The sequence below is a fragment of the Anolis carolinensis genome, chromosome 4 (genome assembly GCF_035594765.1).
Source record: "Anolis carolinensis isolate JA03-04 chromosome 4, rAnoCar3.1.pri, whole genome shotgun sequence".
In the NCBI taxonomy this organism is placed as follows: domain Eukaryota; kingdom Metazoa; phylum Chordata; class Lepidosauria; order Squamata; family Dactyloidae; genus Anolis; species Anolis carolinensis.
The window spans coordinates 183,693,269-183,712,596 of record NC_085844.1 but is presented as its reverse complement, the minus strand read 5'-3'; the positions used below and the strand labels follow the sequence as shown (position 1 = coordinate 183,712,596).

General features: G+C 40.4%; 1 protein-coding gene across 1 annotated transcript in view; it reads right to left on the bottom strand.

Annotated features, from left to right (window-relative positions):
- btbd19 (BTB domain containing 19) overlaps positions 1-19,328 on the bottom strand; it is a 73,559-nt gene that overhangs the window by 37,446 nt on the left and 16,785 nt on the right. The gene's annotated exons all lie outside the window — the stretch shown is intronic.

Below are 19,328 nucleotides of genomic sequence, written 5' to 3'. Positions count from 1 at the left end.
AATCCCCCAGCAGCTGTGGCACTTTAAGTCAAAAAAATTAGTTTTTCCAAACTCTGGGACTTTTAACCTCCTCTACTGCCACCTACACTTCTTTTCCTCCTTCATACTCACATTCCTTTCCAATAACAAATGCTCCAACAGCATGTTTCTGTTAATACTCATGCCATCTGTTGTCTCTTCCTGGCTGTGAACTGGTTTCTCAAACTGGCCATCTTCCTTGGATACTTTCCCAAGAAGTGTGATCTATTATTAATTCAGTAGTTATCAGAGCAATGTAGCAGTCACTAAGAAAACCACACCAGCTAATGGTCTAGTTTTGTGTCACATTGGTATCAAATGGGAACCACAGTCCATACAAGTTGCTCAGATCAGATTTCTTCCTACACATACATGACTCCAATACCAAATGGCATTTTTAGCAGGAGCAAAGTCATAATCATGGCAATTCATATAACTGGAATTTCGGTTCTCCAATCCAATTTTTTTAACATGTCAGAAGAAACTTGAGAACATACTGCAAGTTGCTTCTGGTGTGAGAGAATGGGTTGTCTACAGAGACGTTGCCCAGGGGATGCCGGGATGTGTTACCATTCTGCTGGGAGGCTTCTAGCATGTCCCTGCAAGCTATTGCTGACAGAAGAGAGCTCACTCCATCTCACAGATTCAAACAGGCAACCTTCAGGTCAACAAACCAACCCTTCAGGTTGGCAGTTCAGCCGGCACAAGGGTTTAACCTATTGCACTACTGCAGCTTCCTCTCCAATCCAATGTGAAACTGGATTGCAGAGAGGTTGAAGGAAGAGGTGTTGAGTTGCTGTCACAATCCCTCAGGAACAGAACATTGGCCTCCATCATCCTTTGCAAAATAGTCTATATCAGGAGTCCTCAAATTTTTAAGCAGAGGGCCAGTTCATGGTCCCCCAGACTGTTGGGGAGGCAGACTATAGGTTGAAAAAAACATGAACAAATTCCGATGCACATTGCTCTGATTGGCAGTGCAAAAAAAAAAAAACCCATGAAAGAACAATATATTAACATGAAGAACGATTTTAACCAATATAAACTTAGGAGTATTTCAATAGGAAGGATGGGCGTGCTTTTGGCTAACGAGATATTAAAGTCAATTAAGATTTCTCTTATGGGCCTTCAAATCATTTCAAACAGGGTGACTCTAGGTCTAACGTTTAGGGCGCGGGCTGAGTAAATGACCTTGGAGGGCCGCATCTGGCCTGTGGGGACCCCTGGTCTATATATATGAACAGCAAGCACAGGTGATGAATTGAAAACAAAGTGATACAAGTTGAGCATCCCTTATCTGGAATTTCAAATTATCCATATGGGTGGTTGAGAGAGTTACACCTTTGTTTTATGATGGTTCAATGTACACAAACTTTGTTTCATGTACAACATTATTTAAAAATTTAGATATAAAATTACCTTAAAGCAATTTGTATAAGGTGTATATGAAACATAAATCAATTTCCTGTCCATTGGCTCTCATCTCCAAGATATCTCATAATGTACGTACATGCAAATACAGGCATTCCAAAATCCCAAAATATCCAAAATACTTCTGGCCCCAAGGATTTCAGATAAGGGATACTCAACCTGTGCAGTACTGAGAAACAAGAGGACAATATCAGCACAATTCGCAGAATATAAAGGAAATCCTCCCATTAGATAAAGTGAGGAATAAACATGTGTGATTATTGGGCAGTTTGGGGAGCAGAGAATAGAATGAAAACTGGATGAGATGGGGAACAGAATGAAATAGCATTAAATAGCTATGCCTGTTTGGCTGTCCAGCTGTTTGAAAAACTAAACAAGAGCATTCCAGACTCCAGAAGAGATACTTCTTCTAGAGGTGACCTTCTAGAACTCAAGATTCTGGAAACTGTAATTTTAAAAATTTCTGAACACTTCACATTGCCACTTTTTTGGTAGATCTTTCACCTGAATACCAGAGGTGCTGATGACTAAATACAAGGGAGGAATGCCTTAACTTGCACACTTCCCAGGAATATTTGGCAGGTCCAGATGGAGTATTGGGTTGAACAGCAAAACTTGTCTCATGTTCTTATCTTATTTTGAATTATTGCTAAAGAATCTGGGAGTATACAGATGTGTGTGGGTTAGGAGATTATGTGAATGTATAAACATGTGGGGAAGGGGGATGGGTTGTTCCATCTGCTGTTGGCATATGGCCCTTTGGAAAGTTTCCCAAAAAAAGATATGGCTCGTGGATTGAAAAGGTTTTGCTACCCTATTGAAAAATGTTGAGATGTAATATAATATAATAGGATATAATAAGATTATCATCTTATGACCACCTAAAATCAGTTTATGTAAGCAAGCCATGTGTTTGTGATCAAGTATCATGTGCATGGGGTCTAAATACCCTCAAGGCATCACCTCCATGTTTGATCTTGGAAGGATGCAGGATCAGCCCTGGTTAATACTTAGATGGGAGAATGTAAGATGATGTCACTTACTTTTAAAGGGGGGGGGCACTTATATTATGTATACCCCTTCACTGCAAAAAAAATAACTTGGTAAAACATGACTCAAGCCTCTGATTTCATATTTCATTGACTCATACCTTTCCTCTCACATAAACATCTCTAAAACGGGGCTTTTCTTAAAATCACGGGTTATCTATCTATCTATCTATCTATCTATCTATCTATATAGGTGGTACTAAAATAAGTGTGCATTTTAGAATTATTATTATTATATTTATTTATACCCCACTTTATCTCTCCTGCAGGAGACTCAAAGCAGCTTAACATAAAAGCATCAGCATACAATTTAAAATATACAAATATGCAAACATAAAAACAGGATTAAATATAAACAGTATTTTAAAAATTCCAGTTAAAAACCATTAAAACATGTTCAAAGTTGAAACCCACAGCACCCAATCAAGAGCATCTCAGAATCTAGGAATCAGTTTTCAGTGCTCCACTGCTAAGATATGCAAATGTAATCAAGTACAGACGATGGAAATAATTATACCCTGCCAAGACTGAATCAGCAACCATCAGAGCTAAATGTGTGAACCTCTTTAGAGTTTTCAAGTATATACGTAGCTGGCTTGTAAATCCTTAGTGCATCAGTTGCAGCAACCTTAATGGGTTTACCCTCCTAGCCTAGGAATGAAGCTTTGTTTATTTAGCTTCAGTTCCTGCAAGCTGGTTATACTACGATATTTTCTAAAAATAACAGCCAGATAACCCCATGGGTCTTCTGGGAATAGCAAGCTGTGCTCTTCTATGACAACTATCACTTTATTCTGGTTTGGGAATAGGAAGTAGTTGTATTGAAAGGCCAGGGAGCTGAAGAGGAGGAGGGATGGCTGTCAAGGAAGTCATCACAAAACACATGGGCTCCAGCCAGCTTTCTGCAGCTGCTGACCCACAGACAATGAGCAGCTTGGATTCATGGGGCCACGCCAAGGGGTCGTGTTTCCAAAAGCTGTTCTCCGGAATAGGCATAACAAAGATTTGCTCCGGGGCTCTTGGTTGGTTGGATGAATTAATGCCATCTCCATTTCTTCCGCCCGGATCAGCTTTGATTCACGACAATCAGCTGTATCCTTGCAGAAACGATAGGTTTTTGTTGTTGTTGTTTCAGTTTGGCCTCTGAAGCATGAGTCAGCTGTTGCCTGAGACCCTAAATCCTCCTGCCAGCAATTTCAGTCCCATGGGGAAAATACCAACTTTGGAAAGCAGGCATTTATATTGAAATACCAGCATCAGAAGGGATTAAACTCCTGAATCCCCTGCTCCCCCCCCCCCCCCCCCCCACATATCTGCTTTTTGGTTTAAAAACAAAACCAGGGATTGTGATCACAGATGGTATCTCGTATCTATAGTGATGAGTCAAGGCCAATTTGAGGTACCCTGTAAGCTGCATCTGACTTGGGAGCATTTTCTCTCACTTCCCCAGCTCCCCACTCCAGCCTATGGGAATTCCCCCTTTCCATACTGTTATACAGTATGCGAAAATTGTTTTGGTGTGAAGAACACATAACTGCTTCGATATACAATTGTACAGAGCACTAATGAATGTATGTGGATAGATCTCAATAATTAGAATTCATTGAAATGCTGGACGACTCTAACAACTTCCATGTCAGGCTCCACAGAGACACCATTGAAATCCACAAGCATGTGCACAATTTCAACAGAAAGGAGGAAACCATGAAAATGAACAAAATGTGGCTACCGGTATTAAAAAACTCTACAATCAGGACAGTAAATAACAAACAAAACTCAAAAACAAGGGAATTCCACCCAATTAGCAATCAGAGCCAGCTAATCACCTCCAACAAAGCAGCCAAGTTTTGCAGCTGCAAGGCTATTCAATGCTAATCAAGCTGGCCAATTGAAACATTCACACCTGCCTCAAGCAAACAAGAGTTCTTTGTCCCACCCTGGACATTCCACAGATATATAAACCCCACTTGCCTAGTTTCCAACAGACCCCACAACCTCTGAGGATGCCTGCCATAGATGTGGGTGAAACGTCAGGAGAAAATGCTTCTGGAACATGGCCATAGAGCCTGGAAAACTCACAGCAACCCAATTCATTCTGTATCAGTACTCATAGGGAGTAACCATGGGTGCCAAATGACCACATCAGATGGCCCTTACAAAGCTGAGGGACAGTGGGGGAAGTCGTGGCGTAGCATCATGCTGCATTCCCTACCATCGGGGGTTGTTGGGGTCATGGTATCCTTTTCCATGACATTTTCTCACTGTTCCTTGCTTCCTCTTCGCCTCCTCTGGCTTTCTTGTATGAGGAGTCGGGTATACACCCAACTCCTCTGGGCTCAGCTTCTCTGCGCTGCCAGCACAGAGCCCAACGGAGCCTGGCTGGAAGAGATGAGCTCAATAATTACAGAAGCAAGTCAAAGTTTTTAATTATTTGCTTATTTACAAGAAGAATTTTTTTCTAAAAGAAGAATGAAAATAGGGGAAAAAACAAACTATAGTTGTACATTCATAGTGGTCTTTGCCTTCCTCTGAGGCTGAATCTACACGGTTATATAATTCAGTATCTGGTCCCAGATTATATGTTTGGATTATATGAGTCTACACTGCCAGATAATCCAGTTCAAAACAGATAATCTGAATTTTGTATGGCAGTGGAGATGGAACCTGAAGTAGAGAGTGTGTGAATTGGCCAAGGTCAGTGTGTTTCCATGGCTGATGGGGAATTAAAACCTTGGTCTCCAGAGTCTTAGGCCCCATCCCATTTCATGCAGTTTTCAATTGGTATTGAATAAAGTGTTTTTGCTCTGCAGGTGATTAAATAGGAAACCCTGGAACAAGTTTGGGTGGTGATTACACAAACCACAGAGAACTGGTGCACATTAAGGGTTATCTTTCACATACTTTTGTGGGAGTTTGTTGTCTGATTTCAAACTGCATTAAATGATCAGTGTAGATGGGGCCACAGTCCAATGCTGGCCCCAAGGTTATCTTACCTAGAGGTAAAATAATGGTCTTGATTCGAAAGCACTTGAAACATGCCATGGGGGGTGCAGTGTCATATTACCATGGCGTGTAGTTCTGTAATGGTACAAAGCGCATAGTTCTGTTTGTCATTCCTTATCACACATTGTTCTTTCTTGCCTTTTCTCCCAAAATCATCAATTTTCAGATTTATCACACTAGTGAGTGCAGTTCCCGCGCAATCCATTAAAAAAATCCTTGGAAAAAAGCTGCTCTGGAGTAGACCCCAGGCTTAAAGAGACACCACTCTGGGAATACTGGGCTTTTCCCTCCAGTCTCGCTTCTCTGGAGTAGACCCAGGCACTGACCTTAAAGAAAAATACCCTTTGAAATCTTTTAATAATACTTTGCCAGGCTCATGAAGCAGGATTTTGGTAGAGAAATGTCAATGATTGATAGGTGACTGCCCACAGGACTGGCCTTTACTCCACATCACTAAAACAATTCAACATGACAAATTGACATGGTTCAACTTGACAGCTCCTACCCCACAGGTTTTATGCTGTTTTCTCCAGTTATATACCGATTCCTGACCTCAGAGATCATCTTATCCCCAGCTTTTCAAAGAGTTTGGAGACACGGGGAGGGCATCATTATCTCTGTTTTCAACGTGTCTAGAAAAAGGGGGGGGGAGCATGGGATAACATCCTTGATGTATACAGCAAACTTGCTGAAGGTAAGCCAATCTGGGTTTTGAGAAACCTTCATAGAATTCTATACACACTGCTTGGGAGCGCTTCCACACAGTCATATAACCCAGAATATCAAGGCAGATAATCCACAATATCTGTTTTGAACTGGGTTATCGGAGTCCACACTGCCATGTAATCCAGTTCAATGTGAGTTCCATTGGGAAAGAAAGTGGGTTAAAGGGAAAATAAGCACTATAATTTGCCTGTTTGCCTTACAAACTTTGCTGATTTTAATGCTGATTGCCTTGAGCACCTGCTGTATTTAGATTGGAATTCTATGTTCAAATAGACTTATTTTGCTATCCAGTTCTGGACTATGCTCTTTGAGTGGCTTTAATAGACTTTTGCTTCATGAACTTCAAATACTTTGCTCTTGTGAATTTAAATCTATTTTATCAACTTTGAATTTTATTTGCTTGTGCTTACTTATAACCTTCACTAAACAACTTGCTTGCTTATATTCTGGGGCTCCAGTGTGGTCTTAAGGTGCCTACGCAGCCTAGGGGTGCAACAATGGTGAAGCATTCTGCATGTTGTTGTCTCTTGAAGCATTTTTCTAATTTTTTTTTTTTGCTGCATTTGTCACTTACAGAACTGTTTCCCTCCAAAAAGTGAGGTCAGCACTGAATGGACAAATATATGATACGTGTTACATAACATCCTTAAAACAGTATTTCCTGGACAAAGACATAGTGTTAATTTTCCACGAACTTTGCAATGAATAGCTCTTTTGTTCTTCTGTAGATGTCACTACTCAATAAAGCACGATGATTGCTACCACCCTAACTTTCCAAAGCAACATGTCCCCACCTGGGAGGCCTTTAAGCCAAGTAGAAGAGGGAATGCAGGACAAGTCTTGACATGCCTGCAGTGTGAGTGTGTGTATGTGCAGGAATGTCAAGAGACAATAAGAAAAAATGCCCATAAGGAGTAGAAATTCTTCCGGCCAGATTGCTTATATGTTCAATGGACCTGTGTCAGAGCTTGGAAATTTTAACCTTATTACAACTCCAATTATTCTTTTATCACTAGCCATGTTGACCTGGGATTCTGGGAACTGTAATAAAAAAAAACCTCTTCTGGAAGGGTTATTTTCCCAAATTCTTGGATATTAGAAGGAGGGAATGCAAGTTAGAACTGGCGGGTTCTGGGAACTGTAATCCAAAAATTTTCAAGCTGTGTTCAGTGGCTATAGTGATCAATGTGGATCTAATATTGTTTTTAATACATAGTACACTGCAGCAATCAAATTTACAAAATGAATACAACAAATAGAAACCCTGTTTCCCTGAAAATCAGACATCCCCTGAAAATAAGATCTAGTAGAGGTTTTGCGGAATTGCTAACTATAAGGCCTCCCCTGAAAGTAAGACCTAGCAAAGTTTATGTTTGGAAGCATGCCCGCCAAACAGAACACCAGAGCATGCAGGATTGGTAAATGTACGTACCATAGATTGTTGTAAATGGAAATACTGGTAGTAACAAGAAATTCTTAATAGGATTCACAGTTTGTCTGGTTATGCTGCTTTGTGATGACAACTACTGTAATAATAATAATAATAACAACAAAACAACAACAACAACAACAACAACAACTTTATTTTTGTACCCCGCCTCCATCTCCCTGCAGAGACTCGGAGCAGCTAACATGGGGACAAGCCCAAATTTCCACATCAAACAAGATAAAATACAATTCATAGTAAAAACAAACATTATTGACATTTAACACAAATTAAACCACCATTTTAAACAATAATATAATGGCAAATAAAACCACCAAGTAAAAACAATACTGTGGTTAAAATAGTAGAAGGCTGGGCAGTGGTACGACGAGTGCATAATTAAAACCTGATGAGGTAGATAAAGTGCTGTAGTATAAAAGGGGAGCTCGGGGTAGGATAAACGAGGAGAGTAATTACCAAATACGGGCATATACTGTACAGTATACAATACATGATCTTTTTTTGTTCAACAATAAATGTGAATTCTTCTTCATGGAAAAATAAGACATCCCTTGAAAATAAGACCTAGTGCATCTTTGGGAGCAAAAGTATAAGACACTGTCTTATTTTCGGGGAAACACAGTACATATATTGCAGATTACCTGGAAAGTAGTGCATACATTGCTTTTCATTTGCTTATTGTCTCTCTTTCCTTGCTTAAATAAACATCTGAGGAGTAAGCATCTTTCACAAAGGGCTCAAAACATCTGTTAGGAAAACAGGCCCATGTTTGAATTGTAGATGTGGGAGATGGAAGGAGCTTAGGAGTCAATTGCAAGTGGAGATGTGACAGGTAAAGAAACACACAGCTTCTGTAATTCACATCAGTCCCTCACAAAATTGGGGTTTTTTTTTAGGGTGGGGTGAAGCGAAAGGGGTGACTGAGAGTATGGTGTTTGGATCTGCATGCAGTATTCAGCTTGATCTTAATTTAGGAAACAGTCATGAGTGACATTTGGGAATCAGGAACCAAAGATGTGGTAAGTCTTTTAGCCAATGTTAAAGAACACAACTGCAACCACATGGAGAGAAACCACACAGTAGCAGGAGAAAACTTTATATCATTATAGGCAGTTAGAAATTTACCTAGTATCACAGTAATGCTGTGACATTCAATACTTCTTATGTTTCTCTAACTGGTTAATCACTCAGAGACATATAGAGTTGGTCTGTACTAAAATGATACATTTCAGCCTCAGTGTCCTGAGTCTTGAAATCCTACACCCAAACTTTTATTGTTATAATATGGTGAGCCACTTCACCTTGTATGCTAATGATAACATTGATGACACATTCACATTATGGGCCAGGATGGAAAAAGGTTGGATTATTTTACGTGCTATACACCCTTAATGTTCCACAAACACCCTTCTTGGACCATCAGGAATAGCAAGATTGTTACAGATCTGTTTTGTAAACCAATTGAAGTCCATATGCATTTGAACTGGAATTCTTGCCCAAATGTAATAATATAATTTTGTCACCCAGGAGCAAGCATATGTATGCAAATAATAATACTGTCCATCAAGAAAGAATCCAAGAATGAAAATACCTCAGGATACCCATCTCCTCTTTGGGTAACCTTGGGCAGGTGACATTCTTGAAGTTCAAAAGGGAGGCTTATGTCAAACTTCCACTGAATAAATCCTGCTAAGAAAATCCTTTTTGTTGTTGTTTATTTGTTCAGTGAGGAGCCTCCGGTAGCCTAGGGGATAAAAGCCTCGTGACTTGAAGGTTGGGTTGCTGACCTGAAAGCTGCCAGGTTCGAATCCCACCCAGGGAGAGCTCGGATGAGCTCCCTCTATCAGCTCCAGCTCCATGCGGGGACATGAGAGAAGCCTCCCACAAGAATGGTAAAAACATCAAAACATCCCAGCGTCCCCTCGGCAACATCCTTGCAAACGGCCAATTCTCTCACTCCAGAAGCAACTCCAGTTGCTCCTGACACGAAAAAAAAATTGTTCAGTCACCAGCTCACGCCTGAGCTCCCTGTCAGCTGTCGCCACCCCCAGCTCCTTCAAGGACAAGCCAGTCACTTCAAGGATACTATCTATCTATCTTGTCCTTGGTCGGACCCTCTTCCTTTTCCTTTTATTTTCCCCAGCATCATTCTCTTCTCCAAGCTTTCCTGTCTTCTCATGATGTGGCCAAACTTCTTCATCTTTGCCTCTAATATCCTCCCTTCCAGTGGACATTCGGGAATTGTTTCCTGGAGTATGGACTGGTTGGATCTTCTTGCGGTCCAAGGCACTCTCAGGATTTTCCTCCAACACCACAGTTCAAAAATGTCTATCTTCCTTCGCTCAGCCTTCCTTATGGTCCAGCTCTCGCATCCATAGGTTATTATGGGGAATACCACTGCTTTAACTATGCGGACTTTCATTGCCAGTGTGATGTCTCTATTCTTTACTATTTTATCGAGATTGGTCATTGCTCTCCTCCCAAGAAGTAAACGTCTTCTGATTTCCTGACTGCAGTCTGCATCTGCAGTCATCTTTGGCCCTAGAAATATAAAGTTTGTCACTGCCTCCATGTTTTCTCCCTCTATTTGGCAGTTATCAATCAGTCTGGCTGCCATAATCTTGGTTTTTTTATGTTTAACTGCAACCCAGCTTTTCACTTTCTATAATTTGGAGTGAACTTAAAGGTACAAAACAACACCAAGCAATCATCCAGTACAACATCAATTGGGTTGCCATATTCACCAGAGCAACCTTTCTCGATCTTTTCACCCCTCAAATATTTTCCAACCTCAAAGAACTTCTACATAAAATTTATTATAGCTTTTTTTCCAATCATGATTTCTTATGGAGCCCTTAGCGTTTGTTTGCAGAACCTCTGGGTTCCAGGAAACTCTGACGAAGAAACCTTGTACTAGAGAATATCCTTCCTATGAAAAAGAGGTAGTAAAAATGGTGAAAGTTTTGTGCCATTTTTTGTTGTTTTCCACTCATCATCAGCCTTGATTACCACTTGAACATCAAAGAAAGCTTTCCAACATCTTGCTAAAGCAATAATAAAGCTCCTATTCTTGCCATCTGTCAGGCACCTATTCTAAAAAAAGTGCTGGGGAAAGGCAAAATTTTAAAAAGCACTAACAGAAAGTTCTGTGCATCATTTGTACATGTCTCCATGAAACAATAACTTTTAAAAGCAGAAACACAATGACTTATTTCACTGAAAACAAAACATGATTTGTCATGTGTGTAATTGAATGTCAGAACCCTAGGTATAGCATGTAGCATGTGGGGAAAACCACCACCACAAGTTTCAGGAAATCAGCAATTATCACTCCAAAGTCAGAACAACTAACTGAAAAACAATTTGATTCTGATGCACAAATCTTTTCCTATATGGTTATATAGCCATTCCACCACATTTGTGGTTTTGGCTTTTGTGGATTTGATTATTCACAGATTTGATTTAAAATGTTATCTCTAAGAACCCCTAGGTTCTCCTATGATACTCTGTGTTCAACGCCCTCAAGTCACTCTGGAGGACAGAGAGAGTTCTGGAGAGAGCATCTCTTTGGGCATCTCTAGGTCCTCCTTAGTGATTCTATGGCCAGCTTCCAGCAGAACATGACAATAGTAGACTTAGACATTCCTAGAGTAGTGTTCTCTCAGGAAAAAAAACCTTAGAAATTTCTGTATTATCCCCCCTCCATTTCCACAAGGGTCCTTTGCCCCTAACCCCAGGGCTAATGACCTAACAAGCCAACCATGTTTGAGAAGAATAAAAACTTGTGGATCCACACCTGAGACCCTGATACTGACTAGCTTTCATTTAGAGGACAATTCTTCAGCAGCATATTCTCAATTTCATGCCTGGAGTCTGGGAATTGTAAAAATGCCACCAGATGCTGTTTGCTACTCCCATACCAATAACAAAGGCAGAAGCTGAAAAGTCCAATACTTCCTATAAACACGCATTTTCAATCATTTTATTAAATCTACTTTGATTTTACAGCATCCCTCTGTGATCCATATTCAGTCTGAAAACAGTGCTGTTCAGTAGCTTTCTTCAGCAAATGTGTGTGTGTATTCATCGAAAAAACACCCTGGGCATAATTGCAGAGCTGTAACAGAAATTGCTAAATATACATATATCCCTGTAGCAGTTTGGGGTGTGCCATGTAGGCTGGTTTAGGCTTTTAAGGAAAAAACAGGGACGAGTAATACTTTGCTCATCTAATGGGGATGAGCAAAAGATTGCTATTATCTTCATGACTGATGTGGAGAACAAAAAAAAAGCTCCCAATTAAAACAATCCATCTTTAGTACTGTACTTGCAGCTGTGAAGAAAAGACTGAAAGTGTGGGGTGAACAGTGATATATTTAAATAATTTGGAATACATGTTATTAATTCTAAGCCATGCTCAAAATCCTGAATGCAATCATTTACTTAACAAAGGAGCCATATTTATCAGGGCCCCAAGGGTATGTAGAGCGCAAAGATATGGAGGAATGCCACACCGCCTAGGCAAGGTAATTTGGAAAGATAAGCAAACAGTCCTTTAGAATCAACATTTACACTTCTATAAGGGCTGGGATCTCCATCCACTCTCCATCCCACTAGAAGCCATTAAGAATCCAGCCCCATTCTCAAGGTCATATTCACAGCTCTCTAGGAAACAAGTCGCTGAGGAAACATCTCAGAGGTGTGAGGGAATGGAAACTGCTAACATTCTCATGAGTTCCCAGCAGGTTAGATCGTAAATCAATCAGAGCCAAAATGCCAAGGGTTTGGTGTTAAAATCACAGAGCAAGAAGACCTCATTCCCAGAAGTCTCATTCTTTTTCCTTCTGAGGCTTTTTTTCATGTTCCCTGGGGACAGGAAGACCCTAATCGGCTCCACATAATTCCTGATCTGAAGGGACATGATCCCACTCTGTGGCTGATGCCAAACAGATGAAAACAGGATCACGAGGGAACCACATGTTAGCTGTTCTGTGATCTGCAAACAGTATAACATATCAAATGACAGCATGCTTTACAGATAAAACGCATTACATGCAGGAAGCTTCCTTTCAAATAAATAGGCACTCAAACCGCACTGATATCCTGTTGGACTCTGAAAAACTGAGAACTGCTCCAAAATGAGCTGGCAGATCTTTTTGCTCAGGAAATCATCCTATGAGTGGGAGTTGAAATGGGATCTGGGTTGAGTGATTTAGATCACTGATTCCCCCCTACTCCAACTTCATTTTCCTTCTGCTGAAGAGCAAACTATTTGATTTTCATTCTCCTTCAGCTTTAGTCTTGCTTCACACTCTCTTTCCAGACCATTCAGTGATGCCCCATTGACAAGTCCAGCTGTTGCTAACATGCCATCTATTTTTTGTTAATGCAGCCTGTGATCTTTCACTTTATATTTTAGCAACACGATATTTTGCTATTCGTACCTTTGAATCAAGTGGGAGAGTTGTATACTCAGTAATATTTTTGCAAGAACAGGAGGCTTCTCAGACTTAAAACGAGTAGCCTATGAAATCCCAGATATGAGGCTGAGCACAGTCCTATCTTAGGGCTCTTCCAGATAGGCCCAATATCCCAGAATCTGATCCCAGGTTTTCTGTTGATATCTTGCTATCCGTACCTTTGAATCAAGTGGGAGAGTTTTATGTAAATGCATTCATTTTTTAATTAGTGAAGAATGAAAAAGAATTGCCACCTTCCTTCATGGTGAAACTAAAAATATTGTGCAATCATTAGAAGGCCGTTCTAGGAAGCAAACAAAAAGAACATATCAAGCTGCCTTATCAAATTAATGTGGTTTGACATTTTATGGAATCATGGGAAACGTAGTTAGTGAGATACCAACACTTTTTGGCAAAAAAGGAGAAAGATCTTGTAAAATGTTATTTCTGTAACTAAGTCAAAATTTCTCACAAACATATCTTCCTTCTTCTTAGAAACAAAAATATACTCTTAATATATTAAATAGCTAACGATTTACAGCTATTTGTCCATCCTTGCCTTTGATGGTGCCATGAAACCTCATCTGGAAAAACACAAAGGAGGCAGAAATCCAAAGTAAAACACCATCTGTCAGGTCAAAGTACCCAAGCTGAAGTGGTAGCTATATCACATCTCTCCCAGTTGATGTTTATGAACTGCTGCTTCCCTTTAGTCTTTCACAGTTAGCTCATTCTGGTTTTGTCTTCCAACCACAAATTACTCTTATTGTTTTTCTCCCCCTACCTCATTGCTGTATTCTGTCTTATTTTCTAAAAGTCCCTTCTTTTCTGTTGAATGCCTTAGAATTCCCCACAGATCAGAAGCAAAACTTCCTCCCCAAAGTGCTAAGACAATGACATGAATTCTTTCTCCGTTGCTTTCCTGTACTGGATGGCATTCCCTGCTACTCCCACAACCTCAGGCTCTTTCAGCAGAAGGGAAACTCCTGATGGTCAAAAAAGGCTTATTTTTGGTTCACTGACCCAACTGGGAGATGACAGGTCGATAAATCCCCCAATAAACACACTGCCACATCATGCTTTCAAGTCTTCCAAAAGCAGCTGTGAAAGCTTCTATTCCTGGGTAGCTTTTCCTCTGTTTACTCCCCCACTCCATTCCTTAGATCTTCTCCCTATTTCAAAGCAAGCCACAAGTTCACACACCAACACACAGGCCCTGGAGCTCTCTCTTCTAGCTGTGTTTACTTTCCCATCCTTGGGTTGTTGTATGTTTTCCAGGCTATATGGCCGTGTTCTAGAAGTATTCTCTCCTGATGTTTCGCCCACATCTATGGCAGGCATCCTCAGAAGTTGTGAGGTATGGAGAAACTAAGCAAGGAAGGTTTATATATATCTGTGGGACGTCCAGGGTGAGGGAAGCCCTTCACATTCACTGGGGTTCGGAGTATAGGACCCCTGCAAAATGGAAAACCATTAAAATGCATGCCGCATTATCACAGGATGTCTACGTCCTACACCAATGGAGAAATTATACTGTTTAGCCAGTATTGCACCACCTGACATCTGTCGGGAAGTAGCAGCCAATAATGAAAAGACCAAGGCAGTGACATCCTCAGCCCACCCTCTGTTCGGATATCAGCCAGCATGCCAATGCCTTAAACAAGAAACAGCTTTCTAAGATCTACAGAGATACTAGCAGGAACACCTCAGCAAGTTCAAAAGTGGCAGGCTAAAACCCAGAACCTCAATCCATGGCTGATACCGGATGAGAAACTCCATTCTGGGCACACAGAAAACTGGGCGACTTTGAAGGTGCAGAACAGACTGCTCTCCAGGACCATGAGATGCAGAGACAATCTTAAGAAATGGGGCCACAAAGTAGAGTCCTCGACATGTGAGTTTAGAGAAGAGCAAACCACAGGCCACTTACTACAATGCAACCTGAGCCCTGCCACATGCAGAATGGAGGACCTTCTCACAGCGACACCAGAGGCACTCCAAGTGGCTAGCTTCTGGTCAGAGGAAATAATAATAATAATAATAATAATAATAATAATAATAATAATAATAAGGAGAAGACCTGGCTCTGGCTCACAAATGGGACCCTGAAGAAGGAGACAGAAGGCCTGATCCTTGCAGCCCAGGAGCAAGCCATCAGAACAAATGCAATTAAGGCCAAGATCGAAAAATCAGCTGATGACCCAAAATGCAGACTGTGCAAGGAATCCGACAAAACCATTGATCATATCCTCAGCTGCTGTAAGAAAATTGCACAGACAGACTACAAACAGAGGCACAACTGTGTGGCCCAAATGATCAATTGGAACTTATGCCTCAAGTACCACCTGCCAGCAGCAAAGAACTGGTGGGATCACAAACCAGCAAAGGTCATGGAAAATGAACACGCAAAGATACTGTGGGACTTCCGAATCCAGACTGACAAAGTTCTGGAACACAACACACCAGACATCACAGTTGTGGAAAAGAACAAGGTTTGGATAATTGATGTTGCCATCCCAGGTGACAGTCGCATTGATGAAAAACAACAGGAAAAACTCAGCCGCTATCAAGACCTCAAGATTGAACTTCAAAGACTCTGGCAGAAACCAGTGTAGGTGGTCCCGGTGGTGATGGGCACACTGGGTGCCATGCCAAAAGATCTCAGCCGGCATTTGGAAACAATAGACATTGACAAAATTACGATCTGCCAACTGCAAAAGGCCACCCTACTGGGATCTGCACACATCATTCGAAAATACATCACACAGTCCTAGACACTTGGGAAGTGTTCGACTTGTGGTTTTGTGAAACGAAATCCAGCATATCTATCTTGTTTGCTGTGTCATACAACGTCGTTGTGTCAATAATAATAATAATAATAACAACTTTATTTGCATTCCTCCCTATCTCCCTGAGGGGACTCGGGGCAGATTCCAACATACAATGCAAACATCCAATGCTTATTTATTTATTTATTTGTTTGTTTATTTATTTATTTATTTATTTACAGCATTTATATTCCGCCCTTCTCACCCTGAAGGGGACTCAGGGCAGATCACATTACACATATAGGCAAACATTCAATGCCTTGACATAGAACAAAGACAAGACAAATGCAGGCTCCGAGCTGGCTTCGAACTCATGACCTCTTGGTCAGAGTGATTGGTCTCAGCTGGCTGCTCTCCAGCTTGCGCCACAGCCCGGGCCTTAGTAATCTAGTATAATGCCAAGTTTTTAACTTTGTTTGTTACCCTCAATTCACTCATGACATGATAAACAAATAACCTAAGAGACAACTTCTCTAGGACTATCTAAGTTTTCTGCCATGACTCTATGGTCACCTTTCAGCGGTGGAGATATATTTGTGTTGATTTACTAGTTTAGCAGTTTGTCACTGCAATTATAATGATTCTTTGTTCAAATATACAACATCTGTAACAATTGGTGGGTAGCAAGGCAAGAGAGGGAAGACCAATGGGTTAAATGGGGAAGGGGGATAAGGGTCAGGAATGGGGGTAGGAGGATACTGAGGCACAGTAACCAGTTTTGGACAACTGATGGTGGAGCCTCAGTGGCTGACCTCTTGTCCACTCTGACAATTGGCTGCTGTTGCTTCTGGGGAACAGGTTGATCCTGGAAGCAATGGAATGATGATTTGAGAAGAGATCAGCTATTGGCACTGGTCTGTACCTCTACTACTGTTAATTGTATCTATAAATAAATGCCGTGGTGGCTTGTTTTACTCCAGGCTTTGGTGTCCAGCTCTCATTCTCAATGAAATATCATGCAGATGATAAGTATAGAAAAAGCCTTAAGCAAATTCCTCCTAATTTCCTCCAACAGAACTCTACACTCTACTGCAGAGCTTGGAAACTTATATTAAGAGGAATTAACATAATAACATCCTGAAGTTCTTCTCTATTACTGAGCAGGGGTAGGATGACCCACTCATTCCAAGAACATATCCCTCCACTTCTCAGTTACAGTCAGCCCAGAGCATCATTCATTATATCATATCATCACCTGGATGAGTCCCAGAGCTTCGTCCTACTACGAATTAGTCATGAATGATTTCAGTCTGCCATCATATTCATTCTTCTTACAAGCATCCTTCCCAGCGCTGTTCCATTGCTGCAGTATTCCCTCCCCAGGGAGATTAGGCTGGCCCCAACCCTGTCTGCTTTTATTAAACAACTTAAGACATGGTTCTTTCAGCACGCTTTCGATTAAACAAGACACTACAGACCCCTTGACAACCATGCTGCTATTCTGCACTTTATCTGGCCCCACCCCATCCTACCCCTAACATTATGTTGGAAACCTTGGAACACTCAGCCAGGCAATTTACGGAAAATCCTAGTTATTACGCACTTTGCTTTGACCCCCTTTTATCCCTTTGTCCCTTTGGTGGTGAAACTGATATGGTTTTAAAACTTTTTATCTTGTTTTATGTATTTATGTATAACTGTGCTTGAAGTCGTTTTTGATTTTATACTGCTTGTTATTTTATTGTTTTGCTTTATATTTTAACTTGTCTATACTTTGTCTTTTCTGGGCTTGGCCTTGTGTTAGCTACCCCAAGTCCATTCAGGGAGATGGTGGCGGGATACAAAAATAAAGTATTATTATTATTATTATTATTATTATTATTATTATTATTATTATTATTACTATATTTAGACAATTATTATGTATTACACAGCTTTGGTCCAAGACTCCTTCAGAGTAACCAGAGTAATCTCATTCTCTGAGTTTAAATCAGGGACAGAGCCTTTTTCTACTGATTTTGTGAATGTGTACAATTATTCACTGCACTACAACTGTGAATATTGTGAATATGTTGAAAAATGCATTTCAGAATGGCAAGGAAACTCTCAGATAATTCGTGAAGTGGCACAGTTTCACTTTTAAAAAAGGAGAAAATACAAAAGATACAAACAAATACAATGGCATTCATCTAACATTAATACCTTTTTGAAAGGAAATAAACTTCCCATAATGAATAGAACAAAATCTTGGCAATGCAATACCACTAGAATTCTATTTCGATTTCTTGGGGGAAAGCTGGTGCCTATTTAATGAGTTGCAGGCTTTACAATGGCAAAAATAACACTTTGGAAGTAGAAGACTAAACATATGATGGGGTGATGCAATACACTGTGGACTACTGTAACTAATCCTTGCACAAAAATAACTATTTGCACAGAAACTTGCATCCCACAGACAGCATTATCAGCATCGTATAAACTTGGATTCATTCCAAAATCTGCAAAAAGAAAATTCAGCTGTCTGTCAGTTTGACAAGTAGCTGATCGTGTGAGATAAGGAATGAAGAAAATATATTTGATATCAAAACACCTAGATAGGACATGGAATTTGTCCAAAATAGAAGCTGCTTAATCAGAGACATAAAGTCTACCCAGAAATAATACATTATCCAGATCAAATTTGTCAGACTATGATCGCTTTTATCAGAATCGTTAGAACAGAGGTTTACATTGTCAGCCATCTCTAAGTTAACAGACCACTGTCATTCCAAGTCTATTATCCTGTCATAATAGTTCATTTCCTCTATAACTGATGTGCAGTTTTAAAGATGTGGATAGATCTTAGTTCCCAAAAACAGAGAATGACTCTCATGAAACTATGTCATAGACCTTTCTTGCCTTTGTTTCCCTGGTAATTTCCTTAAGCTGCTTGAAACTGGAAGCCTGTAAAGGCCAGATTTTGGAAAGATAGATTTCCCCCCTCTCCCAACCATAAAAGTGAAATTAATTCCTCATGCAACAACGATAGATGACTCGCAAGTTTCAGTATGTGGGTGGTATGTTTTGATCAATGGACAAAACCTGTAAGATCAGGTAAATGTCAGTTCCTAACAACTCTGCAACTGGAGGGGTTAAATATTTGAGCTTTAGGTTTGCTTTGTGCCAGGCACTCCTATTCAGTTATCTACCCAGACTCAACTTCTCAGTGCACAGTATTTATCTTTCTATCAGTCATTTACAAATCCACCATTTACTTGTGTTTATATGTGCCTTTAAGTCGCCTATCAACTTATGGCAACCCAATTAATTTCGAAGGGTTTTCATAGAGAGTACTCAGAGGTATTTTTATCAATTCAATTTGCCAAATCTCATAAGTGAGGAAAAACTGAGAATATGGGATATTTCTCCTTTTTAATTTTGTCTGGTT